The sequence below is a fragment of the Carcharodon carcharias genome (genome assembly GCF_017639515.1).
Source record: "Carcharodon carcharias isolate sCarCar2 chromosome 36 unlocalized genomic scaffold, sCarCar2.pri SUPER_36_unloc_1, whole genome shotgun sequence".
NCBI lineage: Eukaryota > Metazoa > Chordata > Chondrichthyes > Lamniformes > Lamnidae > Carcharodon > Carcharodon carcharias.
In genome coordinates this window covers 2,430,329-2,451,222 of record NW_024470726.1, presented here as the reverse complement: position 1 = coordinate 2,451,222, position 20,894 = coordinate 2,430,329, and the positions used below count along the sequence as shown (strand labels likewise).

Genomic DNA, 20,894 nt, shown 5'->3' with positions numbered 1-20,894 from the left:
AGTGGGGGGGTTGTGGTTGTAGGGACGAGCAAGCAGTGATGGGAGCAGATAATCAAAAGATGTCACAGACAAAAGAACACAGAGGCGTTGAATTTGGTGATATTATCTAAACGAATGTGCTAATTAAGAATGGATGGTACGACACTCAAGGTATAGCTCTAGTGGGGGTGGGGGGGCATAAAAGATTTAAAAATAATGGAAATTGGTGGGAAAAGAGAAATCTATATAAATTATTGGAAAAAACAAAAGGAAGGGGGAAGAAACAGAAAGCGGTGGGGATGGAGGAGGGAGTTCAAGATCTAAAATTGTTGAACTCAATATTCAGTCCGGAAGGCTGTAAAGTGCCTAGTCGGAAGATGAGGTGCTGTTCCTCCAGTTTGCGTTGGGCTTCACTGGAACATTGCAGCAGGCCAAGGACAGACATGTGGGCAAGAGAGCAGGGTGGAGTGTTAAAATGGCAAGTGACAGGGAGGTTTGGGTCATTCTTGCGGACAGACCGCAGGTGTTCTGCAAAGCGGTCGCCCAGTTTACGTTTGGTCTCTCCAATGTAGAGGAGACCGCATTGGGAGCAACGAATGCAGTAGACTAAGTTGGGGGAAATGCAAGTGAAATGCTGCTTCACTTGAAAGGAGTGTTTGGGTCCTTGGACGGTGAGGCATCTGCTATCACCGCTTGCTTGTCCCTACAACCACACCACCCCCCCCAACTTCTCTCTTCCCCCCCCACATTAAACCAGCTTATATTTCACCCCTCTCCTTATATTCACTCAGTTCTGTGGAAGGGTTATGAGGACTCGATAAACTTCAACTCTTTTCTTCTCCGCCGATGCTGCTAGACCTGCTGAGTTTTTCCAGGTAATTCTGTTTTTGTTTTGGATTTCCAGCATCCGCAGTTTTTTGTTTTTATCTAAAATACTGCGGATTTTGAAAATCTGAAGCAAAAACAAAACTAGCTGGAAAAACCCAGCAGGTCTGACAGCATCTGCGGAGAGGGACACAGTTAACGTTTCGAGTCCGTATGACCCTTCATCAGCATCTGCGGAGAGGAACACAGTTAACGTTTCGAGTCCGTATGACCCTTCATCGACATCTGCGGAGAGGAACACAGTTAACGTTTCGAGTCCGTATGACTCTTCAATAGCTCTGGTGACCAGTCATACGGACTCAAAACGTTAACTGTGTTCCCCTCCTCTCCGCAGATGCTGTCAGACCTGCTGAGTTTTTCCAGCTATTTCTGTTTTTACTGTTGATTTTACAACACTGGACAAACTTAAAGGAATTAGCATAGGTTTTAATTTTGCTTAGCTTTGTAAAAGAATATAGAGGTGAGAATTGGTTTGCTGATTACTCAACTTCACACTGATGGTTCCAAAGATCTGGAAAGGGAAGGTAGGACTCAGCTGTTTTCATTCCTGAATTTAAAGTTAAACTTGCGAAAAGGTTATCGGTATTTTCCAGTTGAATTGACGGTAATTGTGTTGGCTTTAGAGTGGGTGGCGGAGGTAAAGCCATTGAGAGTCGTCATTTATTCAGATTCGCCGTCAGCATCGCTGCCTATCCCATCAAGTTGTCCCAAGTCCGGACAGGACTTTATTTTTTGACGTTTATCATTTATTGTGTAACCTACAGCAGTCGGACATTGCGGTGGGTATAAAGGTGTAAGGGAATGAGACAGCAGGCTCGTTGGGCTAAAAGTTCAGTAAATCACTCGACTCCAGACGTTGAGATTTCATTGGGGAAGATGGAATGAAATCTATTATTAAGGATAGACGATATGCACCAGGGCAGCAAAAGTGGGATGAGGAAGAGAATGGAAGACATTTATATCAGATCCAAAACAATGTGAGGCTATGTAGCCAGTTCACTGGCAAGTGCAGAAGGGATGAGGTGATTATGAGCAGGATTAGGACTGGGCACGTGCGGGTTAAATAAGCCTCCGTGTTTAATAGGGAAACAGGCTGACGGTTTGTGTCGGGAGTGTGGAGAAGGATTCCTTGCAATGGGTGGAGAGTGTTTTATTACGCCTAACTAAGGGTGCAGCCGAAAGGGGGACTAGGCAGCCTAATTTACATCAGAAGGGTCTGCGGTGTGATACAGCGGCCAGTATTTTCCCAGCCAGATTTGGGTATTGGGAGACTCATAAAGTCTTTTTTATATTTCACAGGCTTGGAGTTTAGTTTTGAAAAAACCTTTTCCATTGCACTTTCTCCTCTGATACAGCAGGTGGCAGTAATACACCAAAAAAGGGGTGAATTTGCCGGAAACCATAAAAAGAAAGAAAATTGCCCCCACCCCTGGGTTTCAGGGTGGCTGTTCGACTGTGTGAGGCATCGCCTCTGTTTTTTTTCTCCCCCCTACTACCCCCCCCCAACTTTTCTACGACTGCTCTCATTGGATGTGGGGCATCGCCGGCAAGACCAGCATTTGTTGGCCCACCCAAAGTGCCCATAAACTGTGAGGTTTGCTAGGCCCTTGTCAGAGGGCAGTTCAGAGTCGACCAGGGTCACAGGATTGCTGCGGGGCAGGAGGGGGCCGCTCGGCCGGTCGTGTCCGCGCCGGCCCTCCGTACGAGTGATTCGTCCAGGCCCAGCCACTCGTCACCTTTCTTCCTCCCGTCACCCAGCGTATTCCTCCTCCTCCGATAACAGTCCAACTCCTTCCCGAAAACTCCCTCCTCTGATTGAACCTGCCTCCACCGCTCTGTCAGGCCGTACTTCTCGGACCCTGACCACTGGAGGCAGGGAAATGCTTTTACCCCCTCATGTCACTTTTGTTCCTTTCACCGATGACTACAAACCTGTGCCCCCCCCCCGACCTGGAGGAGGTTACAGAGATAGGGAGGGATGTAGGAGCTGGAGGAGGTTACAGAGATAGGGAGGGGTGTAGGGGCTGGAGGAGGTTACAGAGATAGGGAGGGATGTAGGAGCTGGAGGAGGTTACAGAGATAGGGAGGGGTGTAGGGGCTGGAGGAGGTTACAGAGATAGGGAGGGGTGTAGGGGCTGGAGGAGGTTACAGAGATAGGGAGGGGTGTAGGGGCTGGAGGAGGTTACAGAGATAGGGAGGGGTGTAGGGGCTGGAGGAGGTTACAGAGATAGGGAGGGAGGGGGGAGGTAGGGGCTGGAGGAGGTTACAGAGATAGGGAGGGGTGTAGGGGCTGGAGGAGGTTACAGAGATAGGGAGTGGTGTAGGGGCTGGAGGAGGTTACAGAGATAGGAGTGTAGGGGCTGGAGGAGGTTACAGAGATAGGGAGGAGTGTAGGGGCTGGAGGAGGTTACAGAGATAGGGAGGGGTGTAGGGGCTGGAGGAGGTTACAGAGATAGGGAGGGGTGTAGGGGCTGGAGGAGGTTACAGAGATAGGGAGGGGTGTAGGGGCTGGAGGAGGTTACAGAGATAGAGAGGGGTGTAGGGGCTGGAGGAGGTTACAGAGATAGGGAGGGGTGTAGGGGCTGGAGGAGGTTACAGAGATAGGGAGGAGTGTAGGGGCTGGAGGAGGTTACAGAGATAGGGAGGGGTGTAGTGGCTGGAGGAGGTTACAGAGGTAGGGAGGGGGTGTGAGGCCATGGAAGGATTTGAAATCAAGAACGAGAATGTTAAAAGGAGGCGTTGCTGGACTGGGAGCCGGTGTGGGTCAGCGAGCGGGGTGGGGGGGGTGGTTTGGCAGGTGAAGGGGACTCAGTGCGAGTGAGGACACGGGTTGGGGGGCGGGGGGCAGCGGAGTTTCGGAGGAGCTGGTGTCTGGAGGGGAGGATGTCGGGATAGCCTGAGTCTGGAGGGGAGGCGGACAAGGGCTTCCACAGCCGATCAGCCAGGACAGGACGGGGGGGCGGTGGTGTGCGGGAAGCAGAAAGGAGCAGCGTTAGCGACGGCGCGGGCACGAGGGCCGGAGGCCGACCTGAGGGCCAAGTGTGGCGCCAAGGTTGGCGAACAGCCTGACCGGCGCTCGGGCAGGAGCCAGGGAGAGGGGGCGGTGTCGGGAGCTCGGGGACAGGGTCCGGCTGCGGCCCTGTTAACTCAGCCGAGAGAGGAGGGCAGCGACCGTGCTTCTCTTGGCAGCACCACACAGACAGGGGGGGAGCAACAGGGCCGGCAGCCCAAGCACTTATCATTTTCTTCACCAGCTCTTTTCCCTTTCAGTTTCTGTTTCTGGGAGGTTGAAACTTGTCTCGCCGACAGGACAGGAGGGGAGGCGACCACACAGCTTCAGGCTGATGCACAGCCCAACCGGAGGAGCCCGCCAATCAGGCCAGTGTTTGAGAGCTTGGTCCAACTGGTTCATGAGCCAACCACGTCTCGCTTTGAAGTAGCGCCTCTGGGCCGTACAACACCCCTGGGTGCTTCACAGCAGCGTTATCAAATACAACCTGACCCCGAGCTACGTGAGGAGATATTAGGGACGGGCGACCAAAGGTTTGGTCAAAGGGGCCGGTTTTAAGGAGCAGAGAGAGAGAGAGAGAGAGAGAGAGAGGCGGAGAGGTTTAGAGAGGGAATTCCAGAGCTCAGGGCCCCCCCCCCCAGGCAGCTGAAGGCACGGCCGCCAATGGTGGAGCGATGGGAATCGGGGGATGGGCGAGAGGCCAGAATTGGAGGAACGCAGAGATCTCGGAGGGTTGTAGGGGCTGGAGGAGGTTACAGAGATAGGGAGGGGTGTAGGGGCTGGAGGAGGTTACAGAGATAGGGAGGGGTGTAGGGGCTGGAGGAGATTACAGAGATAGGGAGGGGTGTAGGGGCTGGAGGAGGTTACAGAGATAGGGAGGTGCGAAGCCACCAGCGTCAACAGTAATGTTGTGCTTTCCTTGTCAAAACCTCACACCTGCCAAAATGCTTTATCAGTGAAGTGTGGTGGGGAAATGGAAGTTCCGTAAACAGCAGGGTGCTAATGACCCACATCACCTGGCTGAGGGATATATATTGGGCCCCAGGGCAGTGGGGAGAAATCCCACCCGCCCCCACTGCTCTTCTTCCCTGGGATCTCTCACATCCACCTGCGGGGGCAGAGTAACGTCTCAAGCAAAAGACAGTGCGGTGCTCCGTCAGTACTGACCCTCCGACAGTGCGGCGCTCCCTCAGTACTGACCCTCATACAGTGCGGCGCTCCCTCAGCACTGACCCTCCGACAGTGCGGCGCTCCCTCAGTACTGACCCTCCGACAGTGTGGCGCTCCCTCAGTACAGACCCTTCGACAGTGCGGCGCTCCCTCAGTACTGACCCTCCGACAGTGCGGCGCTCCCTCAGTACTGACCCTCCGACAGTGCGGCGCTCCCTCAGTACTGACCCTCCGACAGTGCGGCGCTCCCTCAGTACAGACCCTTCGACAGTGCGGCGCTCCCTCAGTACTGACCCTCCGACAGTGCGGCGCTCCCTCAGTACTGACCCTCCGACAGTGCGGCGCTCCCTCAGTACTGACCCTCCGACAGTGCGGCATTCCCTCAGTACCGACCCTCTGACAGTGCGGCGCTCCCTCAGCACTGACCCTCCGACAGTGCGGCGCTCCCTCAGTACTGACCCTTGGACAGTGCGGCCCTCCCACTGGTAGAGTCGGTCTGGATTTTGTGGTTAAGTGCCTGGAGCGGGGCGTCTAACCCAGGACTTTCTGACTCCAAGACGGGGGAACAGAGAGAGAACGGGGCACTGAGCCACAACTGACACCTCACCGACCGACTGCATCTCGTGAAAATCCCTAACTTTGGACCTGAAGGTCGAATTCTGATAACCCTCTGGTGAAGCACCTTTGTGAGGCTTTACTCCGTTCAAGGCGTTTTAGAAATGCAAGTGGGTGCTGTTAACAAACGCAGAAATACCTGGACAAACTCAGCAGGTCTGGCAGCATCTGCGGAGAGGGACACAGTTAACGTTTCGAGTCCGTATGACTCTTCAACAGAACTAAGTAAAAATAGAAGAGAGGTGAAATATAAGCTGGTTTAAGGGGGGGTGGGACAGGTAGAGCTGGATAGAGGGCCAGTGATAGGTGGAGATAACCAAAAGATGTCACAGACAGAAGGACAAAGAGGTATTGAAGGTGGTGATATTATCTAAGGAATGTGCTAATTAAGGGTAGAAAGCAGGACGAGCAAGGTACAGATAGCCCTAGTGGGGGTGGGTGGGGTGGGGTGGGGAAGGGATCGAAATAGGCTAAAAGCTAGAGATAAAACAATGGATGGAAATACATTTAAAAATAATGGAAATAGTGCTGTTAACAATGGAGGGAAGTGCTAGTACGGACTTGATGGGTTGAATGGCGTATTTCTGTTCTGGAACTTTCTAGGAATGCTGTTGTTTCAGCGTTAGATGACAGCGCTTGGCTGAGCGTCAGGACACAGTCAGAGAATTGGAGTTTTTCTTTGTAACTTGTGACCAGGACCAACACATTCCTGGAATCTCATTTCCTGAATGGATTATTCATGACCTCGAGGGGCGTGGGTGAGGTTAAAAAAAAACCTTTTCTCGTGTTTTGTATTAAAAGATGTATTTACGTCGAATTGTACAGACCTTACAGCACAGGAACAGGCCATTCGGCTCCTCTGCTCCGTGCTGGTGTTTCTGCTTCATACCAGCCTCCTCCCTCCCCCTCCCATCACCATATCCTTCTATTTCTGTCTCCCTCGTGAGTTTATCCAGCTTCCCCCCCCACCCCCCCCCTTCAATCGATCTCTGTGATTCACCTCGACCACTCCCTGTGGGAGCGAGTCCTGCATTCTCCCCACTCCCCGTGGGAGCGAGTCCCACATTCTCCCCTCTCCCCGCGGGAGCGAGTCCCACATTCTCCCCGCTCCCCGCGAGAGCGAGTCCCACATTCTCCCCACTCCCCGCGGGAGCGAGTCCCACATTCTCCCCTCTCTCTGGGTCAAGGAGTTTCTCCGGACTTCCCCTTGGGGTTCATGCCTCCTCCAGAACTTCCAATGCTCTGTCACGGCTCCCATCTTCCACACTCCCTGCACATCAGCTCATCCGAAACTCTGCTGCCGCCGTGTCCAGGTTCCTGTTCACCCCCCGGCCCACCGTGTTCGCTGACCTGCACCAGCCCTCACTCTGGCAACAGCTCCATTTTAAAACCATCATCCTTGTTTCAAATCCCTCCATGGCCTCATCCCTCCCTCCCTATCTCTGTAACCTCCTCCAGCCCCTACACCCCTCCCTATCTCTGTAACCTCCTCCAGCCCCTACACCCCTCCCTATCTCTGTAACCTCCTCCAGCCCCTACACCCCTCCCTATCTCTGTAACCTCCTCCAGCCCCTACACCCCTCCCTATCTCTGTAACCTCCTCCAGCCCCTACAACCCTCCCTATCTCTGTAACCTCCTCCAGCCCCTACACCCCTCCCTATCTCTGTAACCTCCTCCAGCCCCTACAACTCTCCGAGATCTCTGCGCTCCTCCAATTTCCACCTCTTGCCCATCCCCCGATTCCCATCGCTCCACCATTGGTGGCCGTGCCTTCAGCTGCCTGGGGGGGGCCCTGAGCTCTGGAATTCCCTCTCTAAACCTCTCCGCCTCTCTCTCTCTCTCTCTCTCTCCATATAAAACCTCCTTAAAATTGACCTCTTAGACCGAGCTTCTGGTCACCTGTCCTAATATTTTTTATTCATTCATGGGACGTGGGTGTCGCTGGCTGGGCCCAGCATTGATTGCCCACCCCTAATTGCCCCTCAGAAGGGGGTGGTGAGCCACCTTCTTGAACTGGTGCTATAGAAATGCAGAACAACGACGAAGGATTCAATCAGTTTATTGTGGGGATAAAATTATTTTCCAGTATTCTGATTCTGTATAATTCCAAACCTTTGGATATATTCCCCACTCCCACCCCAATAATTAGGTTTCGATATGATCCTGACAGGTTGCACTTAGTAACCAGGCCCCTGTGTATTATAAAAGCAAAATACTGCAGGTGCTGGAAATCTGAAATAAAAACAGAAAATGCTGGAAAAGCTCAGCAGGTCTGACAGCGTCTGTGGAGAGAGAGAGACAGAGTTAACCTTTCAAGTCGAGCTCTGAAGTGGAGTCATACAGACTCGAGACGTTATCTCTCTGTTTCCCTCTCCACAGATACTGTCGGGACCTGCTGAGTTTTTCCAGCATTTTCTGATTTTACATATTCATTTGTGAGATGTGGGTATCTCCGGCTGGGCCATCCCTAATTGCCCCTTGAGAAGGTGGTGGGTGAGCCGCCTTCTTGAGCTGCTGCAGTCCCTGTGGTGTAGGTACACCCACCGTGCTGTTAGGGAGGATTTTGACCCAGCGACAGTGAAGGAACGGCCAATATATTTCCAAGTCAGGGTGGTGAGTGGCTCGGAGGGGAACTTGCAGGTGGTGGTGTTCCCCATGTGTCTGCTGCCCTTGTCCTTCTAGATGGTAGAAGTCGTGGGTTTGGAAGGTGCTGTCAAAGGAGCCTTGGTGAGTTGCTGCAGTGCATCTTGTAGATGGTACACACACTGCTGCTACTGTGCGTCGGTGGTGGAGGGAGTGAATGTTTGTGGATGGGGTGCCAATCAAGCGGGGCTGCTTTGTCTTGGATGTTGTTGAGCTTCTTGAGTGTTGTGGGAGCTGCACTCATCCAGGCAAGTGGGGAGTATTCCATCACACTCCTGACTTGTGCCTTGTAGATGGTGGACAGGATTTGGGGAGTCAGGAGGTGAGTTACTCACCGCAGGATTCCCAGCCTCTGACCTGCTCTTGTAGCCACAGTATTTATATGGCTGGTCCAGTTCAGTTTCTGGTCAATCATAAACCCCAGGATGTTGATAGTGGGGGATTCAGTGGTGGTAATGCCATTGCATGTCAAGGGGTGATGGGGTAGATTCTCTCTCGTTGGAGATGATCATTGCCTGACACTTGTACGGCGTGAATGTTACTTACCATTTGTCAGCCCAAGCCTGGATATTGTTCAGGTCTTGCTGCATTTGGACATGGACTGCTTCAGTATCTGAGGAGTTGCGAATGGTGCTGAACATTGTGCAATCATCAGCGAACATCCCCACTTCTGACCTTATGATGGAAGGAAAGTCATTAATGGAGCAGCTGAAGATGGTTGGGCCGAGGACACTACCCTGAGGAACTCCTGCAGTGATGTCCTGGAGCTGAGATGATTGACCCTTAACAACCACAACCATCTTCCTTTGTGCTAGGTATGGCTTGGTTTCCAATTATGTTTGGATGCTCCTCCTGGCATGACATAAATACAAATTGGGGTGGTTATTGGGTTTATTAGTGACCATCTTATATTGGTGGCCCCCCCCTTGTCCTGGCCTCCCCTCCACCAGTGGAAACATCTCTACGTTGACCCTGTTGAACCTCTTCAGAATTTTAACGACCTCGATCGGGCCCAGCCTCTCTTTTCTAAAGAGACGACCGAGCCCCATCTCTCGAATCGAATTGAAGGAGATAACGAGGAATGGCACTCGGCAATGGGAGTCGCATTTAAAATTCTGATTCTGGGTTAAGAGGACAGAAATGGCGTCCATTTCATGGTAAAACCTGACTGGTTTTTCCCAGAGCCAATATATAGGAGCACGGGGGTTGTTAGGCTGCTGGTAACTAGTAGAGGCCTAGTCATGTTGTGCATTCTTGGCTTACGTGATCAAACCCCATGCTTTGTGTTGCTTAGCGACAGAGAACAATGAAGGCAAGTCGAAACTAGTTCTCCTTGCAGCCAGTTTCAGCTATTTTTGTATGAAAATGCTCCTCAGTTCTTCTGGCGCATGACCGAGCTGTTTTGTGGATGGGTTCAAGGCCGAGGCACCGTCAACAGCCCACACTGGAGCTGCTTAATGTCAAGGGCCTTTGCAGAGGGCCGCAGCCTAACTCTAGCCCAGGGACTCTGTCTCCCGGGGCCACTACACAGGGAGTGGAAAGTGTGCAGGCGCATCGAGTGAGGGCTGTTATGTCTGAGCTGAACAAACTTGCCAACACTTTACAATCAGGCACCAAAGAGAACCCAGAAACTTGCATTTACATAGCACCGTTTTTCGTAAATGTCCACACGGTACGATTATCACACCAAATTTGACCCCGAAACACATGAGGAGATATTAGGGACAGGGTGACCAAAAGCTCGGTCAGAGAGGTCGGTTTTAAGGAGCGTCTCAAAGGAGTAAAGAGAGAGAGAGAGAGAGAGAGGGAGAGGTTTAGGGAGGGAATTCCAGAGCTCAAGGGCCCCCCAGGCAGCTGAAGGCACGGCCGCCAATGGTGGAGCGATGGGAATCGGGGGATGGGCAAGAGGCCGGAATTGGAGGAGCGCAGAGATCGCGGAGGGTTATAGGGGCTGGAGGAGGTTACAGAGATAGGGAGGGATGTAGGGACTGGAGGGGGTTACAGAGATAGGGATGGGTGTAGAGGCTGGAGGAGGTTACGGAGATAGGGAGGGGTGTAGGGGCTGGAGGAGGTTACAGAGATAGGGAGGGGTGTAGGGGCTGGGGGAGGTTACAGAGATAGGGAGGGGTGTAGGGGCTGGAGGAGGTTACAGAGATAGGGAGGGGTGTAGGCGTTGGAGGAGGTTACAGAGATGGGGAGGGGTGTAGGGGCTGGAGGAGGTTACAGAGATAGGGAGGGGTGTAGGGGCTGGAGGAGGTTACAGAGATAGGGAGGGGTGTAGGGGCTGGGGGAGGTTACAGAGATAGGGAGGGGTGTAGGGGCTGGAGGAGGTTACAGAGATAGGGAGGGGTGTAGGGGATGGAGGAGGATACAGAGATAGGGAGGGGGTGTAGGGGCTGGAGGAGGTTACAGAGATAGGGAGGGGTGTAGGGGCTGGAGGAGGTTACAGAGATAGGGAGGGGTGTAGGGGATGGAGGAGGATACAGAGATAGGGAGGGGTGTAGGGGATGGAGGAGGATACAGAGATAGGGAGGGGGTGTAGGGGCTGGAGGAGGTTACAGAGATAGGGAGGGGTGTAGGGGCTGGAGGAGGTTACAGAGATAGGGAGGGGCGTAGGGGCTGGAGGAGATTACAGAGATAGGGAGGGGTGTAGGGGCTGGAGGAGGTTACAGAGATAGGGAGGGGTGTAGGGGCTGGAGGAGGTTACAGAGATAGGGAGGGGTGTAGGAGCTGGATGAGGTTACAGAGATAAGGAGGGGTGTAGGCGCTGGAGGAGGTTACAGAGATAGGGAGGGGTATAGGGGCTGGAGGAGGTTACAGAGATAGGGAGGGGTGTAGGGACTGGAGGAGTTTACGGAGATAGTGAGGGGTGTAGGGGGCTGGACACAGGGGATGGCGCGAATCCAGACACAGGGGAGAAGAGCCTCCACTCGAGAGGCAATAGCGGATTCGGAAAACGTCCGGATCCCAGTTGGTGACGTGAAGGGAGAAAAGACTTGTTTCCTGGCTTCTGTGGAACGAAACAGCGATCAGGGCGGGGAGTGGGGGGGGGGGAATCATTTTTCAAAGGAGCAACGAAATACACACTTAAAAAGAAATGCCATTGTGTCTGCTTTTGTGGAGAGGCCCAGGTGCATAAGCAAGCTGACTTCTTTGAAGTCCGATTTTCATTACTCACAGATCCAGTTTCACTGGCAGATATTTCACACCCTCCCTGCCCGCTCCCCCGCCCACACCCTCATTAACCTCAGATACCACCTCAGCTCTGCCCAAGTGAGCCTCGGGCCTACTACGGAGGCCTAGTGGGGGGGAGGCCTCTCAAACATACGCATCAGAGTAGGCCTTGTCATCAAGGCAACGCACACACAGCAGTCAACTAGTTGCATTCATATAGCCCCTGTCGCCTGTCACCCTTTAAAAACGACCTCAAGGTGCTTCACAGCATCGTTATAAAGCATGAGCCGCATGAGGAGATATTAGGGACGGGGTGACCACAAGCTGGGTCAGAGAGGTCGGTTTTAAGGAGCGTCTTAAAGGAGGAGAGGGAGGGAGAGGTTTAGGGAGGGAATTCCAGAGCTCAGGGTCCCCCCCAGGCAGCTGAAGGCACGGCCGCCAATGGTGGAGCGATGGGAATCGGGGGATGGGCAAGAGGCCGGGATTGGAGGAGCGCAGAGATCTCGGAGGGTTGTCTGGACTGGAGGAGGTTACAGAGATAGGGAGGGTGTAGGGGCTGGAGGAGGTTACAGAGATAGGGAGGGGTGTAGGGGGCTGGAGGAGGTTACAGAGATAGGGAGGGGTGTAGGGGGCTGGAGGAGGTTACAGAGATAGGGAGGGGTGTAGGGGCTGGAGGAAGTTACAGAGATAGGGAGGGGTGTAGGGGCTGGAGGAATTTACAGAGATAGGGAGGGGTGTAGGGGCTGGAGGAGGTTACAGAGATAGGGAGGGGTGTAGGGGCTGGAGGAAGTTACAGAGATAGGGAGGGGTGTAGGGGCTGGAGGAGGTTACAGAGATAGGGAGGAGTGTAGGGACTGGAGGAGGTTACAGAGATAGGGAGGGGTGTAGGGTCTGGAGGAGGTTACAGAGATAGGGAGGAGTGTAGGGGCTGAAGGAAGTTACAGAGATAGGGAGGGGTGTAGGAGCTGGAGGAGGGTACAGAGATAGGGAGGGGTGTAGGGGCTGGAGGGGGTTACAGAGATAGGGAGGGGTGTAGGGGCTGGAGGAGGTTACAGAGATAGGGAGGGATGTAGGGGCTGGAGGAGGTTACAGAGATAGGGAGGGGTGTTGGGGCTGGAGGAGATTACAGAGATAGGGAGGGGTGTAGGGGCTGGAGGAGGTTACAGAGATAGGGAGGCGTGTTGGGGCTGGAGGAGGTTACAGAGATAGGGAGGGGTGTAGGGGGCTGGAGGAGGTTACAGAGATAGGGAGGGGTGTAGGGGCTGGAGGAGGTTACAGCGATAGGGAGGGGTGTAGGGGCTGGAGGAGGTTACAGAGATAGGGAGGGGTGTAGGGGCTGGAGGAGGTTACAGAGAAAGGGAGGGGTGTAGGGACTGGAGGAGGTTACAGAGATAGGGAGGGGTGTAGGGACTGGAGGAGTTTACAGAGATAGGGAGGGGTGTAGGGACTGGAGGAGTTTACAGAGATAGGGAGGGGTGTAGGGGCTGGAGGAGGTTACAGTGATAGGGAGGCGTGCAGTGACTGGAGGAGGTTATGGGATTTTCAGCTTCCCCTGACCGTGACAGGGGGGTTGAAGGGCTCACTGTACCCCACCCCCCCACCGCCTTGACCGGAAAACCCCGGCCAGGGAGGGGCCAAGGCGGGCTTTGAAAACCAGGATGGAGATTGAGTTTTGAAATGGAGGGGCTGTCGGACCGCGAGAGGCAGCGGCGGTCAGCGAGGTCAGTGTTGGGGGAGGGGGGTGGGAGGAGATGGATGAACGGGGACTCGGTGCGAGGTAGGACACGGGGAGGCGGTTGGGCACCGGAGTTTCGGACTGAGGTGAAGCTGTAGAGGGAGGGAGGTGCACCTCTGTGCTGGACAGCGATGGGGACAGTCGAGGTCAAAGACGTGGGTCAGGGTATCAGCAGCAGGTGGACTGGTGGCAGTCCAGTCACTAAAATAGCTCAACCTCTGGCGTGGGTGCCTTCCGAGTTTGCGTCGGGGGTGGGGGCAGAGTTTTGAGCAGGAAGTTGCAGAATGGCAGGTATGAGAATAAAACAAAGCACTCCCGGACTAATTATTCGGAGGGAATTTCCCTCAACCTCTTCCATATAACCTGGGTAACTTAGCAACTTCCCCGGAGGCCTTTAATTCAAACTTTGCATAGTCACCTAACCTGACAACACTTTCAAAAATTCATACGAGGGGTGATTATTTAGAGAGAAACTATTTCCTCTGGTGAGGGTGGAGAGAGTCCAGAACAAGGGCGGCGGAGGGGGGGGGTGGTGCCAGAACCTTTAAAATGGGAGCCAGGCCATTCAGGGGTGATGTCAGGAAGCACTTCACACACACACACACACACAGACACACACACACACAGACACACACACACATACATAGAGGGGGGGAGTGGAAATCTGGAACTCTTCCCCCCACCCCCCCCCACCCAATCCCGAACAAGTAAACCTCACTGGAGATCTCAAAACTGATGGGTTTATGCTGGTTCAAGAGGGATTAAGGGTTACGGACATAGGGTACGACAGATCAGCCGCGCTCTGATTGGATGACAGGGCAGGTTCAAGGGTCGGGGGGGGGGGGGGGGTCTCCCATTTAGGACGGAGATGAGTGGAGGGGTGGAAAATGTTCCCTCGGAGGGTCGTGAGTTTTTGGAACTCTCTTCCTCAAGAGGCGGTGGAAGCAAAGACTTGGAATATTTTTAAGGCAGGGGTGGGTAAATTCTGGATTAACAAGGGGAGTGAAAGGTTATCTGGAGGTGGGGGGGCGGTGTGGGGGTTGGTTGGCGGGAATGCTGGGTTGAGGCTACACTCAGATCGGCCACGATCTTATGGAATGGCGGAGCAGGCTCGAGGGGCCGAGTGGCCTCACTCCTGCCCCCTCGTTCGTGTGTAACGTGCGCGTGTGGCCTGTGTGAACGGGCGATGCCTCCCATGGTCGAGCATCCAGTGCTTACGCAGCCACCTGGGTCGAGGCACCTTCCGCTCACACTTAACTCGGCGCCCTCGAGAGAGAGAGAGAGAGAGAGAGAGAGGAACAGTAAATGCCAACGGGCAGAATTTCACCCCATTCCGAGAATAGTTTCGGCTGCAGAACAGGGATGTGACTCCGTGCGAGGGAACGACAGCGGCGAAGGAATTTCTTTCCAAATAAAAGAGGCAGCAATTTTGTGGTGCTGAGGCACCGAAATGCTTCAGATTCTTTTCAAACTCCAGCTAACCTCACGTTAGGTCGGAATGTGGTGGCGTGTGAGAATTTGAACAGATTCCATTCATGTCCCTGCGCACTGCCAAGCCCTGGAGCTAGGGTGCGCTTTATCGTGGCGGCTCCCTTGTTCACGGGCTGCCCAATGGTCCTCCCGTTGCTGCTCGCTTCAAAATCACTGCCAAGGTTCCTCTCCGAGCCCCTCACCATCCCCGACTTGGAAACATATCGGCCGTTCCTTCACTGTCGCTGGGTCAAAATCCTGGAACTCCCTCCCTAACAGCACGGTGGGTGTACCTACACCACAGGGACTGCAGCGGCTCAAGGAGGCGGCTCACCCCCCACCTTCTCAAGGGGGCAATTAGAGATGGGCAATAAGTGCTGGGCCCAGCCCAGCAACGCCCACATCTCGCAAAAGAATAATAGCAACTCGCGTTTATATAGTTAACCTTTAACATATTGAAGTGTCTCAGCGCGTTTCACAGCAGCGTTATCGGACAGAATCTGACCCCGAGCCACGTGAGGAGATATTAGGGACAGGGTGACCAAAAGCTCGGTCAGAGAGGCCGGTTTTAAGGAGCGTCTTAAAGGAGGAGAGAGAGAGGGGGAGGTTGAGGGAGGGAATTCCAGAGCTCAGGGCCCCCCCCAGGCAGCTGAAGGCACGGCCGCCAGTGGTGGAGCGATGGGAATCGGGGGATGGGCAAGAGGCCAGAATTGGAGGAGCGCAGAGATCTCGGAGGGTTGTAGGGGCTGGAGGAGGTTACAGGGTTAGGGAGGTGTGTAGGGACTGGAGGAGGTTACAGAGATAGGGAGGGGTGTAGGGACTGGAGGAGGTTACAGAGATAGGGAGGGGTGTAGGGACTGGAGGAGGTTACAGAGATAGGGAGGGGTGTTGGGGCTGGAGGAGGTTACAGAGATAGGGAGGGGTGTAGGGGCTGGAGGAGGTTACAGAGATAGGGAGGGGTGTAGGGGCTGGAGGAGGTTACAGAGATAGGGAGGGGTGTAGGGGCTGGAGGAGGTTACAGAGATAGGGAGGGATGTAGATGCTGGAGGAGGTTACAGAGATAGGGAGGGGTGTAGGGGCTGGAGGAGGTTACAGAGATAGGGAGGGGTGTAGGGGCTGGAGGAGGTTACAGAGATAGGGAGGGATGTAGATGCTGGAGGAGGTTACAGAGATAGGGAGGGATGTAGATGCTGGAGGAGGTTACAGAGATAGGGAGGGATGTAGATGCTGGAGGAGGTTACAGAGATAGGGAGGGGTGTAGGAGGTTACAGAGATAGGGAGGGGTGTAGGAGGTTACAGAGATAGGGAGGGGTGTGAGGCCATGGAGGGATTTGGAAAGGAGGAGGAGACTTTTGAAAAATCACCATGTTGCTGGAGCGGGGCTCAGTGTGGGTCAGCGAGCACTGAGGATGTTGGATTAACGGGGAATCGATGCAAGTTGGGACACGCGGTGGGGGGGGGGGGCGGTGGTTGGTGGAGGGCGGCAGAGATTTGGACGAGCTGAATTTTACGGAGGGCAGAATGTGGGGGAGCAGCCGGGAGTGCGTGGGAGTAGCCGAATCTGGAACAGGGTGGGAACGTGTTCTGCCAAACGTGTGCTGCCGCAAACTGAGATTGCAACAATCTGGAGGTCCGCAGGACTTGCTCATACATGCTGCAGCCGATTCAGGACAATAAGACCACAGCTGCCTTGAGGAGGAGGTTGGAATCGCACGCCTTCAACATCCTGACTGGGGTGAAGCAAAGCTGCGCGATAGCCCCAACACTATTTCCAATCGGCCCGAGAGTGACTACTTACCGAATCGAAGATCAACTGGCCCCTGGTGTCATCATTAAACACCGTCCAGATGGAAATCCCTTTAACCTCAGTTGCTTCCGTGGCGAAACTGAACTGACCCCTCCCCCACCGTGGACCGGTCAGTTTCCGGATGGCTGCAGTGTCGCGGCTGACTCTCTTCCCGCTGGACAAGCCGTTCTCAATCTCGAAGATAAAAGTAAAAATAAACTGCGGATGCTGGAAATCTGAAAGAGAAACAAAAATTGTTGGATAAACTCAGCAGGTCCGACAGCGTCTGTGGAGAGGGAGACAGTTAACGTTTCGAGTCCGTGTGACTCTTCAACGGAGGTGAGGAAATGGAGAAATGAGGCGAAACATTAGCTGGCTGAGGGGGGGGCAGTGGGATGGGTAGAGCTGGAGAGGGGGCCAGTGGTGGGTGGAGGCAAAGAAGAGATTGCCAAAGGTGTCACAGAGCAAAGGACTCTCCTCCGTTCTGCATCCACACCGCTCGGCCTTCTCCAACGCTAGCAAAACAAAACTCTTCCATCGCTCGCGACCTGGCCCGTCAAATATTCCACCTGCCCGATGTGTGGGAGGGGAGACTCGGGAATGCGCTTCCTGTGCTGAAAGGCAGCCACCTCTCTCACCAGATCACCTGTTTGCCGGCTCCAGCCTTGGTACAACCTGTGGCAGCGAGCGCCTGCCAGCCAAGACCCCGCTAAGTCAGTGAATGTCCTCGTGTGCGGAGCAGTTATCGTCACCACGCTCCATGCTCCGGACTGTGCACCGGCGACATACGAGGGCCCAAGAGAAGCCCCGAGGGCAATGCCTCTGTCCTCCGGACTCAACGGGAGGACCCTCGAGCAAGCGCTGGTGCCCCTCTTGAGGCTGGCCCCACAAGGGAGTCCCGCGAGAGGGAGGAGACCCCGCGAGAGGGAGGAGCCCCCGCGAGAGGGAGGAGTCTCGTGAGAGGGAGGAGCCCCATGAGAGGGAGGAGCCCCCGCGAGAGGGAGGAGTCTCGTGAGAGGGAGGAGCCCCATGAGAGGGAGGAGCCCCATGAGAGGGAGGAGCCCCCGCGAGAGGGAGGAGTCTCGTGAGAGGGAGGAGCCCCATGAGAGGGAGGAGCCCCGCGAGAGGGAGGAGACCCCGCGAGAGGGAGGAGACCCCGCGAGAGGGAGGAGCCCCATGAGAGGGAGGAGCCCCACCTCGCGAGAGGGAGGAGCCCCCGCGAGAGGGAGGAGACCCCGCGAGAGGGAGGAGCCCCGCGAGAGGGAGGAGCCCCATGAGAGGGAGGAGCCCCACCTCGCGAGAGGGAGGAGCCCCACCTCGCGAGAGGGAGGAGCCCCGCGAGAAGGAGGAGCCCCGCGAGAGGGAGGAGACCCCGCGAGAGGGAGGAGCCCCACCTCACGAGAGGGAGGAGCCCCCGCGAGAGGGAGGAGACCCCGCGAGAGGGAGGAGACCCCGCGAGAAGGAGGAGCTCCATGAGATGGAGGAGCCTCGCAAGAGGGAGGAGTCTCGCGAGAGGGAGAAGCCTCAAGAGAGGGAGGAGCCCCGTGAGAGGGAGGAGCCCCACCTCACGAGAGGGAGGAGCCCCCGCGAGAGGGAGGAGACCCCGCGAGAGGGAGGAGTCTCGCGAGAGGGAGAAGCCTCAAGAGAGGGAGGAGACCCCGCGAGAAGGAGGAGCTCCATGAGATGGAGGAGCCTCGCAAGAGGGAGGAGTCTCGCGAGAGGGAGAAGCCTCACGAGAGGGAGGAGCCCCCGCGAGAGGGAGGAGACCCCGCGAGAAGGAGGAGCTCCATGAGATGGAGGAGCCTCGCAAGAGGGAGGAGTCTCGCGAGAGGGAGAAGCCTCAAGAGAGGGAGGAGCCCCGTGAGAGGGAGGAGCCCCATGAGGGGGAGGAGCCTCGCAAGAGGGAGGAGCCCCACCTCGCGAGAGGAAGGAGCCCCATGAGAGGGAGGAGCCTCACGAGAGGGAGGAGCTTCGCGAGAGGGAGGAGCCTCGCGAGCCATCGGTCAAGATGGCAGCCGCTCGTCTCCCCCCACTGCCCGACAAGCTGGGCCGCGCCTCGAGTCACCACGTCCCAGTGATGAGGCAGAGCGGCGGCAGGGAAGGGGGAAGGGAGTCGGGTCCTGCACTCCGGATCCCTGCTGCTTCGCGGGCCCCAAAAGTCAGCGGGTCAAGGATCAGCCCACCCCGAGCGGTGGGCAGCCCCCTCGAACCGACATCACCGGCGCGAGGGCCGGGCCCCCATCAAGGCTCGCGGGAGCTGTCCACGCGCAAACTGGGCCTGCTGTACTGTCGGAGGGTCAGTACTGAGGGAGCGCTGCACTGTCAGAGGGTCAGTACTGAGGGAGCGCTGCACTGTCAGAGGGTCAGTACTGAGGGAGCGCTGCACTGTCAGAGAGTCAGTACTGAGGGAGTGCTGCACTGTCGGAGGGTCAGTACTGAGGGAGGGCTGCACTGTCAGAGAGTCAGTACTGAGGGAGTGCTGCACTGTCGGAGGGTCAGTACTGAGGGAGCGCTGCACTGTCAGAGAGTCAGTACTGAGGGAGTGCTGCACTGTCGGAGGGTCAGTACTGAGGGAGGGCTGCACTGTCGGAGGGTCAGTACCGAGGCAGCGCTGCACTGTCAGAGAGTCAGTACTGAGGGAGTGCTGCACTGTCGGAGGGTCAGTACTGAGGGAGGGCTGCACTGTCGGAGGGTCAGTACCGAGGGAGTGCTGCACTGTCAGAGAGTCAGTACTGAGGGAGTGCTGCACTGTCAGAGAGTCAGTACTGAGGGAGTGCTGCACTGTCGGAGGGTCAGTACCGAGGGAGTGCTGCACTGTCAGAGAGTCAGTACTGAGGGAGTGCTGCACTGTCGGAGGGTCAGTACCGAGGGAGTGCTGCACTGTCAGAGAGTCAGTACTGAGGGAGTGCTGCACTGTCGGAGGGTCAGTACCGAGGGAGTGCTGCACTGTCAGAGAGTCAGTACTGAGGGAGTGCTGCACTGTCGGAGGGTCAGTACTGAGGGAGCGCCGCACTGTCGGAGGGTCAGTACTGAGGGAGTGCTGCACTGTCGGAGGGTCAGTACTGAGGGAGTGCTGCACTGTCGCAGGGTCAGTACCGAGGGAGTGCTGCACTGTCAGAGGGTCAGTACTGAGGGAGTGCTGCAATGTCGGAGGGTCAGTACTGAGGGAGTGCTGCACTGTCGCAGGGTCAGTACCGAGGGAGTGCTGCACTGTCAGAGGGTCAGTACTGAGGGAGTGCTGCACTGTCGGAGGGTCAGTGCTGAGGGAGCGCTGCACTGTCGGAGGGTCAGTACTGAGGGAGCGCTGCACTGTCGGAGGGTCAGTACTGAGGGAGCACCGCACTGTCGGAGGGTCAGTACTGAGGGAGTGCCGCACTGTCAGAGATGTTAAATGGAGGCTCCCGTCTGCCCTCTCAGATGTAAAGTATCCCATGACTGCTATTGGAGGAAACGTGGTGCAGTCTCCCTCAGTAGTGAATAAGATCACCTCTCATTCTTCTAAATCCCAGAGAATAAAGGCCCAGTCTCCTCAATCTCTCCTCACAGGACAATCCCTCCATCCCAGGAATCAGCCTGGTGAACCTTCATTTCATTCCCTCTATGGCAAGTATATCCTTCCTCAGGTAAGGAGACCAAAACTGCACACAATACTCCAGGTGTGGTCTCACCAAGGCTCTATATAATTGCAGTGAGACATCTTTACTCCCATACTCAAATCCTCTTATAATAAAGGCCAACACAACATTTGCCTTCTTAATTACTTGCTGTACCTGCATGTTAGCTTTCAGTGACTTAAAAACAAGGACACCCAAGTCCCTTTGAAGTTCAACACTTTCCAGCCTCTCACCATGTTCTGTTTTTCCTCCCAAAGTGGATAACTTCACATTTCTCCACATTGTATTCTAGCTGCCAAATTTTTGCCCCTTCACTCAGCCTCTCCTAATCCCCTTGAAGCATCTTTGCATCCTCCTCGAAACCCACCTAGCTTTGTCTCATCTGCAAACTTGGAAATATTACATTTAATCCCCACGTCCAAATCACTGATATAGATCGTGAATAGGAGTGGGTGTGGAATCTTTGACCTCCACCTGAGAGGGCAGACAGGGCTTTGGCTTTTGACGTGTGAGTGCGTGTGTTAGTGTGTGAAAGAGTGTAAATGTGTGTGAGTGTGTGTGTGTGTGAGGAAGGGTGTAAGTGTGTGTGCATGTATGTGGAGTGTAAGTGTGTGTGTGTTTGTGGAATGTGTGTGTGTGAGTGAGTGTGTGAGTGTATGTTTGAGTGTGTGTGTGAGTGAGTGTATGTGTGAATGTGTAAATGTATGTCTATGAGCGTATGTGCGAGTGAGTGTATGTGTGTGTGTATGTGGAGTGTAAGAGTCTAAGTGAGCGTATGTTTGAGTGTGAGTGAGTGTGTGTGTATATTTGAG

General features: G+C 55.0%; 1 long non-coding RNA gene across 1 annotated transcript in view; it reads right to left on the bottom strand.

Annotated features, from left to right (window-relative positions):
* Positions 1 to 20,894, bottom strand: part of LOC121274360 — a 32,194-nt gene that overhangs the window by 924 nt on the left and 10,376 nt on the right. Inside the window, exon 2 of the long non-coding RNA XR_005942249.1 lies at positions 16,481 to 16,704. This is a non-coding gene — a long non-coding RNA (uncharacterized LOC121274360). The remainder of the gene's footprint in view (positions 1 to 16,480; positions 16,705 to 20,894) is intronic.